This window comes from Castor canadensis, chromosome 7 (assembly GCF_047511655.1).
Source record: "Castor canadensis chromosome 7, mCasCan1.hap1v2, whole genome shotgun sequence".
NCBI lineage: Eukaryota > Metazoa > Chordata > Mammalia > Rodentia > Castoridae > Castor > Castor canadensis.
Window position 1 is genome coordinate 29,239,932 of NC_133392.1, and position 6,822 is coordinate 29,246,753.

The following is a 6,822-nucleotide window of genomic DNA, read 5'->3' on the forward strand; positions in this document are numbered from 1 at the left end:
ACTATGGAAGTCTGTAGAAAAGCTAACTAGATATCAAGCCATCCATTTAGAATACCCAGAAGTGATAATAAAGACTTGTAATGTCTTAAATCCTACATCTTTGCTGCCTTCTGAACAAATGATGGAGCATGCATGTAAGCAGGTGATCATACAAACCAGCAGATCAGACTTGATAGACAAGCCACCTCTCTGAAGACAAATGTTTACTGATGGAAGTAGTCTTGTGCTAAGTGGAGAAAGAGGGCAGGATAAGCAGTGGCAAGTCACAAGGAAGTCATTGAGGCATGGCCTTTGCCAGCTGAGATTTCTGCCTGAAAGGCTAAATTAATATCTTTAACCAGAGTTTTGACTCTGGGAAAGGGCTAACCAAACAATCAAATGGACCTTGGCTTGTTGGGAGCTATGAGCCACAATCTGACAAGGTCGTTTCAGCTTAGCAGGATCCTGACAAGGTCAGGGTCTTGCAAGTGCACCATGTCTCTCACTGAGGTTTTGAGGAAACATGGAGTGGCTCCCTTTGTCTGGAGAAGAGAAACATTAACCTGAAGGTATTTGTTTATGAAAGGTTAGGAACAGGGCAGCATGCCCTTGTCAACCAGGCTCAGGTTTTGTGTATGTGAAACCAGGTGAAACGGTGAAAACAGGGAGGTCTGGATTTCGTTAGTGAAACTAGGAGGGTCCAGGTTTCATTTATGAAACCTAGGAGATTGGAGCAAGAATGTTGTTGTTCAGGTAGAGGACATTGTTTCCCAGGCATAGAAACTCTCCTTGCATTGTATAACTTCCTACTTTGTACTGCGTATAAGCCTGATGCAAAAATAAAAATTTGCCAGTTTGGTCATCGGCCTCCTGGCCCTCTAGATATGTGTCTTGTGTGTTCATTCCTTCCCTGAGCCCTTTCAGGTTAAGGACCTCTGCGATCCTGGCATTGGCTAAACTTTGCGAAGAGACTGCTGGAAAATAGACTCAGCTTTTGCCTATTGCCCTGCTGAGAACTAGAAATGCCCCACAGGCTAAGATCCACCTAAGCCCTTTTGAAATGCTGCATGGCAGGCCATTTCTCTCCAATGACTTAGTGATAGAACCAGAGACTGAAGTCTTTTAAAATATCTTATGGAGCTAGGTACATTTCAACAAGCAATCCAAAAATTAGGAAACAAGGTCCTAATGGCCCCAACAAAAGGGAGAAAACTCAGAATCATAGTGGGAGAACAGGTAATTAAGTCCTGGAAGAAAGGATTCCCAGCTGATCAGCTGTAGTCCAAGTGGAAGGGCCCCATCCAGTGATCCTGGCCACTCCCATAGCTGTCAAAATGCATGGAATGGATAGTTAGATTTACCTTTCTAGGATAAAAGGTGTGATAAAGGAATCTGCTTCCCACCAAGCACACCCTAAGGACACTTACTCCCACTAGCTGATAGAAGTCCTAAAACTCCTCTTCTGGAGGAACCAAAAGTCTTCAACTTAAACAGTAAGTAAAAACAATACAATTTATCCACCTTTGTTTGTGCCTCTCCCAGTTTCATTTTCCAAATACCATCGGTCTGTTCACTGCAAAGCTTTGGAACACATCTTTTGGGTGTTTTGCCTTATTTTCCTCCAGAGAATGATGCCTAGCTTTGGTCAGCTCCTAGAGGATTCTTTAAATTGTTTCTATTAATTAACTAACCCAAGTCTCACACAACAGCTTCTAATTAAAACTACTGGACTATATTGGCCAAAACCTTATCAGTATGGATAAATAAGGATTATAAATTCACCTGTATGCTTTTCCTAGAACTTAATTTCTCTTTGGGAACACCAGGAGTACTTTCCCTGTGTAGGACTAATTTCTATCAATGTTTACATTCTGAATGGACTGGCACCTACATGCTGGTATACCCAGCCCATAGTATAGATATTACCCTAAATAATCAGTCCTTAACTACTTCAGTTACCATGGCAGTCTGGACCAAGAGGGCCTTTCAATACAGTCCTCTCCTAATTGGGCCAAAAGTAACTACTAAGACAGGTATCAGAGTAAAAAGGTTATCTGTCCCCTCTTATATTAACCAAAAGTTATCTAAAGACTTTGCTGATAGGCAAAGAAAATTAACAAAAACCATAGCCATACTTCAGAGTTGATTAGGTTCTCTGATGGTTGTCATTTTTCAATATAAAAGAAAATCAGATCTGCTGACAGCTAAAAGAACTGCCCGGACCAGAGGACAATTGTCAGTCCTGGAAAACATGATTTAAGACTTGGGATTGAGCATCCTGGTTACTGCCCTTCGCAGGGCTCCTTCTTCTGCTGCTCTTATCAGTGTTTACAGTCAGGTCATGCCTTTTAAACTTGTTAATCAGATTTATCTCTTCCAGGATGAAAACCTTTAGTATCCAAATTATGATGCAACAGGGCTGTCAATCTCTGAAGGTAGATGAGATTCCTATGAATGATCTTGATCAGGCTAGACAAAGATTCAGACAACAGACACCATCTGATGACTAAATGAGTCCCAAGGGACAGCGGTAAGGAGGGGTAATATTCCTGCTAGGAACATCTGCAGCCCCTTGTCAACTGTAAAGTAGATACTAAAGATAAGATACTGAAGACGGACCACCCTTCTTCAGCAATGCCCCCAAAAGATTTTTTTTGGAAGATTGTCCCTCAGGGGGAAGTTAAGGTAGGCTAGGAGTTAGGGATAGTTTGAAACTTTTAAAAGCACCTAATTCACCCACCTTACTCATTCACTCTGAGTCCAGACAGCTCCATTTCAATTGCAAATCCTTTGTTAAGTTAGAGAGAGAGAGAGAGAGAGAGAGAGAGAGAGAGAGAGAGAGGAAATTTCCTCCAGATGGACTTAGGGTACCTGCGTGAGTCTGCCCAGATCCTCCCAAAGTCCACTGGAGACAGGGGTGATATGGATTTTCTCCCCACCTCCAAGTTAAGGATGATATAAAAATGACCTAAAATAAAATTCTTCCCTTTTTTTCCTGCATGAACCACCTCCATTCCACCTGGCAGAGGCCCCACCTGCAATCTCCTCCCCTCTTTCCTATAATAAAACTGTTATTTTCCTTACTATATCTACACGTTCTGCTTGAATTCTTCCTCGTTAGAGCACAAGGACCAAAATATGAGAAGAATCATGAGCATCTTCAACACTTCGACCTAGACTTGCTTTTAGCCTGTTACCATGTTATTATAATCTCATTGTAGTTTTTAAATTTTCTCCTCCTCTGGGTGTTTCTTAGGTGGTCATGTCATAATTGAGTGAGACATGTCATAATTTTTTTCACAATATTCATATCAATCACTCCCCATAGGCAGGTCATGAAGAGGGATTTGATGCTCCAAGCCCCATAAACTTCAGTAAAAGCCTGTGCCCAGGTGGATGTAATTATGGTCCTATCTCTCTTTCTGAGATGACCCCATTTCATCTCTGAAAGTGTCTTTTCTCTTCTAATAACCTGCACTCTACTACCCGCTTTGTGTCTTGCCTGAAATCTTCTCTCATCAGACAAGAGAATGGAGATAACTGCTGACCTTCCAGTACCAGTTATAGTGACATCTTTACTTTGTCCATTCTGATCTGAATGCCTCTTATTTCTTTTTCTGTCCTGGAAGGCATTTCTGGAAACTAACCTGTTCTAGGAAAGATGGATAAATCTGGTGGACCCGGGGTATTAGGAATTTGGTTTCTATGCTCTCCTTCAGTATTATTTTCAAATATTTTATCCCTTTTTGTCTTATGATTAAATCTTGACACTTGACAGGACCTTAATTTCTATATACCTTCCCCTACAAAACATGTGAAAAAACAGTGCTATGACCGTCAGCCTATGAGCTCTTATTCTACAACTCTCCCTTTCATTATAGTTCATCACTTACTTTTTCTTTCTTTCTTTCCTTCCTTCCTTTCTTTCTTCCTTTCCCTTCCTTCCTTCCTTTCTCTCTTTCTCTCTTTCTTTCTTGTGTGCTATTGTTCTTGCTGAAAAAATTTTTGTTATTGTCTTTGTTACTTGAGATGGGGATCTTACTATGTTGCCCAAGGTGGTCTGTAACTCCTGTGCTCAAGTGATCCCACTGCCAAAGCATTCCTAATAGCTAGAATTATAGATACAAGTCATCACTCTTGCTTTTCATCCCTCTTGCAACATTTGCAGATAGAAAGAAAACATCCCCAGGAAGAAATAACTACCACTCATAATACAGATCACCTGGAGGAAGAATTATGTCATATTTAATCTGAGAGACAACTGTGAGGTAGTAGATAGGAGGAAGTAAGAAATAGCAAACAATAGAGTGACGATGTTTGTATTGGATGGCAGTCCATGGTGGGGTGTGTGTGTGTGCAGGGAGTAGAGGACTGGAAGGAACAGTACAGTTATAGAACAACTAAAAAATATTCTGATTTAATCATTATAAACAAAATAAAGAGGAAAGAGTCACATTAATATCATAAGCTAGATATTAATTGATGAGATAAACATCACCATCAATTTAAGTCATTAAGGTCTGACAAAGACTCAGTGTAAATGAAACTTGATTTGGGGTATTCGGAATTACTGAGTCCTACTTTTGATTGCCACTCAGAGGGTCATGCTTGCCCAAGATCAGGGCAAACTTAGATCGGAAAATGGCATGAATGGCAAAGCTGGTTCTAGGAGCTCTTAGAAGTCTAGGTGCTGTCAAGAAGGCTCCTGCAGGAATATGGAGCTTCTATAATCTGTGAAGTCTGTCTTATTCTTTTCCAGGTGGGATTCTTCAGATAAAGTAGAAAAGTTTAAAATAAAAACAAAGAAAAATCACCTTTTCTACCTGTGATCACAAGGCCCTGTCCACTCTAGGAACTTACAAACCCTCCCTGGGACTGTGAGTCTTTCTTCCTGCTGTTGTGCATCTGCATTCTCTGGAAGCCACTTGTTCCTGGAGGCAGGACATTGCAGGGACAGACTGCCCAGTCTGGGATGCAAGGTAAAGAATAGTTTTCTCAGGCAGGGCTCCTGCTGCTGCTCTCAGCCTCTCCCAGGATCTCTGACTTTCATCCATATGATCATGTGACCATGGGATCATTTCAAACTTCCCAAGACTGAGGTAGCAGCTCATGGTACATGTCTGATTTAATGCTAGCCGACTCCAGTTTCCTGCTGCCAGAGTATAACCGCAAGTTACCTTTAAGAAGGGCAGGTCAGGTTATTGGAGTATGACCCAAGCCTTGAAGCTTCTATTTCTTTTTTTACTTTTCAAGGTGCAGAACATAGTTAGGGACATGGACCACAGAGACAGATCTCAGGAGACTATATCACAGCCCAAAAGCTCCTAGACACAGTGTAATCAGATTCACTTCAGTTTTATTATGAAACTAACATAACCTCAGACTGTAAACAAAGAAAAACCTAAGAAACCTCTGACTTCATTTGCTTTTTATTGAGTTAAAAATCACTAAATTTGGTGGTCATGAAGCTTGAGAAAACATTGTTAGTCACCCATTAGCTTTGCTATTATCTGCAGTTACTTCTCTGTGTGGGTTTTGATAACAATTGCCTAAGTTACTTTGCAGGAACCCAATAGCCCCTTTTGTTAAAAACACCAACTCCTTACTTAGGTCTGAAAATGTCTGTCTGATAGGGTGACTGGAACAAGATGAAAGCTTTTCTGAACCCTCAGGGGGCACTCAGCATGCTCTCTGTTCTGACCCACACAGAGGAGACTAACAACAAACTCTTCTGCTCTGTGGCCAGCTCAGTGGCACAACACCAGCATTTACATTGGCCATGAGTTATAAGAGAGAAGCTCTATGGGCCAGCAACATTTCTAAGAGTTTGACAGTATTTGTTGAGGTCATCAGTGTGGCAAAGGCCCAAGGGGTAGAGGTGGAGAGGACCTGGAGGTCACAGGTCACTCTTGCTAAAGAGTCTCAGTGGTTCAGTCAGTGCCCGTGAGCAATGCGTCTGCAGGAGAGGAGTTGGAGGGACAGCAGGTCATCACTGCCCTGAGTACACATGGCAGGAGGTCTGTCCAGGGAGAACAGAAAAGTCAGGAATAGAAAGAACAGGTAGGAGAAGAGAGACTGAAGGGGGAGAGCCAGGAATCCAGAAGCAGGGGGCTTAAGAGATTCCTATTCCACTCCCTTGGCATTCTTACACATAGGCTGGATGGAAACGGAGGAAGGAAAGAGTAGAGGGGCCACAGCACCATGGAGAGAGAACTAGATTTTACTCAAACCAAGGAGCAATTGGGACTAATAAAGTGAGATAGCTTAGGACACCAGATAGGTTACTAAATAACTTCTGAATCCCCTGGTTGTGTTTGAGAGCCTTTCTCTTGAAAAGATACCTCTTCAGATCTGCAAACAGACATGGCCTCTCAACCTCTCCCTCTTCTGCAAGGAGGTGGGATGAATTAGCAACTCAGATCCACTCACATGCTATGTGGAGCAGTTTAATGTGTTGGCTTGGTATGCTGCTGAGTCTGAACTCAAGAACTAGTTCCTTCTCTGTTTCAAGTTTCCTCGGGGATCAGCAATTGAAGAGCTAAGTACTCTGAAACATTTTCAGAATCCAAGCAAAGTATGAATGTCTAGATATATTCTAGGTGACCGAACTTCACCTTGTAAAACCATATATATATGTTGCAGTACTGTGGTTTGAACTCAACGCTTCCCACTTGCTTTGTGAGTGCTCTACACCTTGAGTTCAATCCTCTGTCCATTGTCCTTTGATTTATTTTTTAGGTAGGGTCTAGATAATTGCCTTGGAGTGGAATTAGACCATGATCCTCCTGCCTATACCTCCCTTGTAGGTGGGGTTACAGGTATACATTACCATTCCAGGCTTCT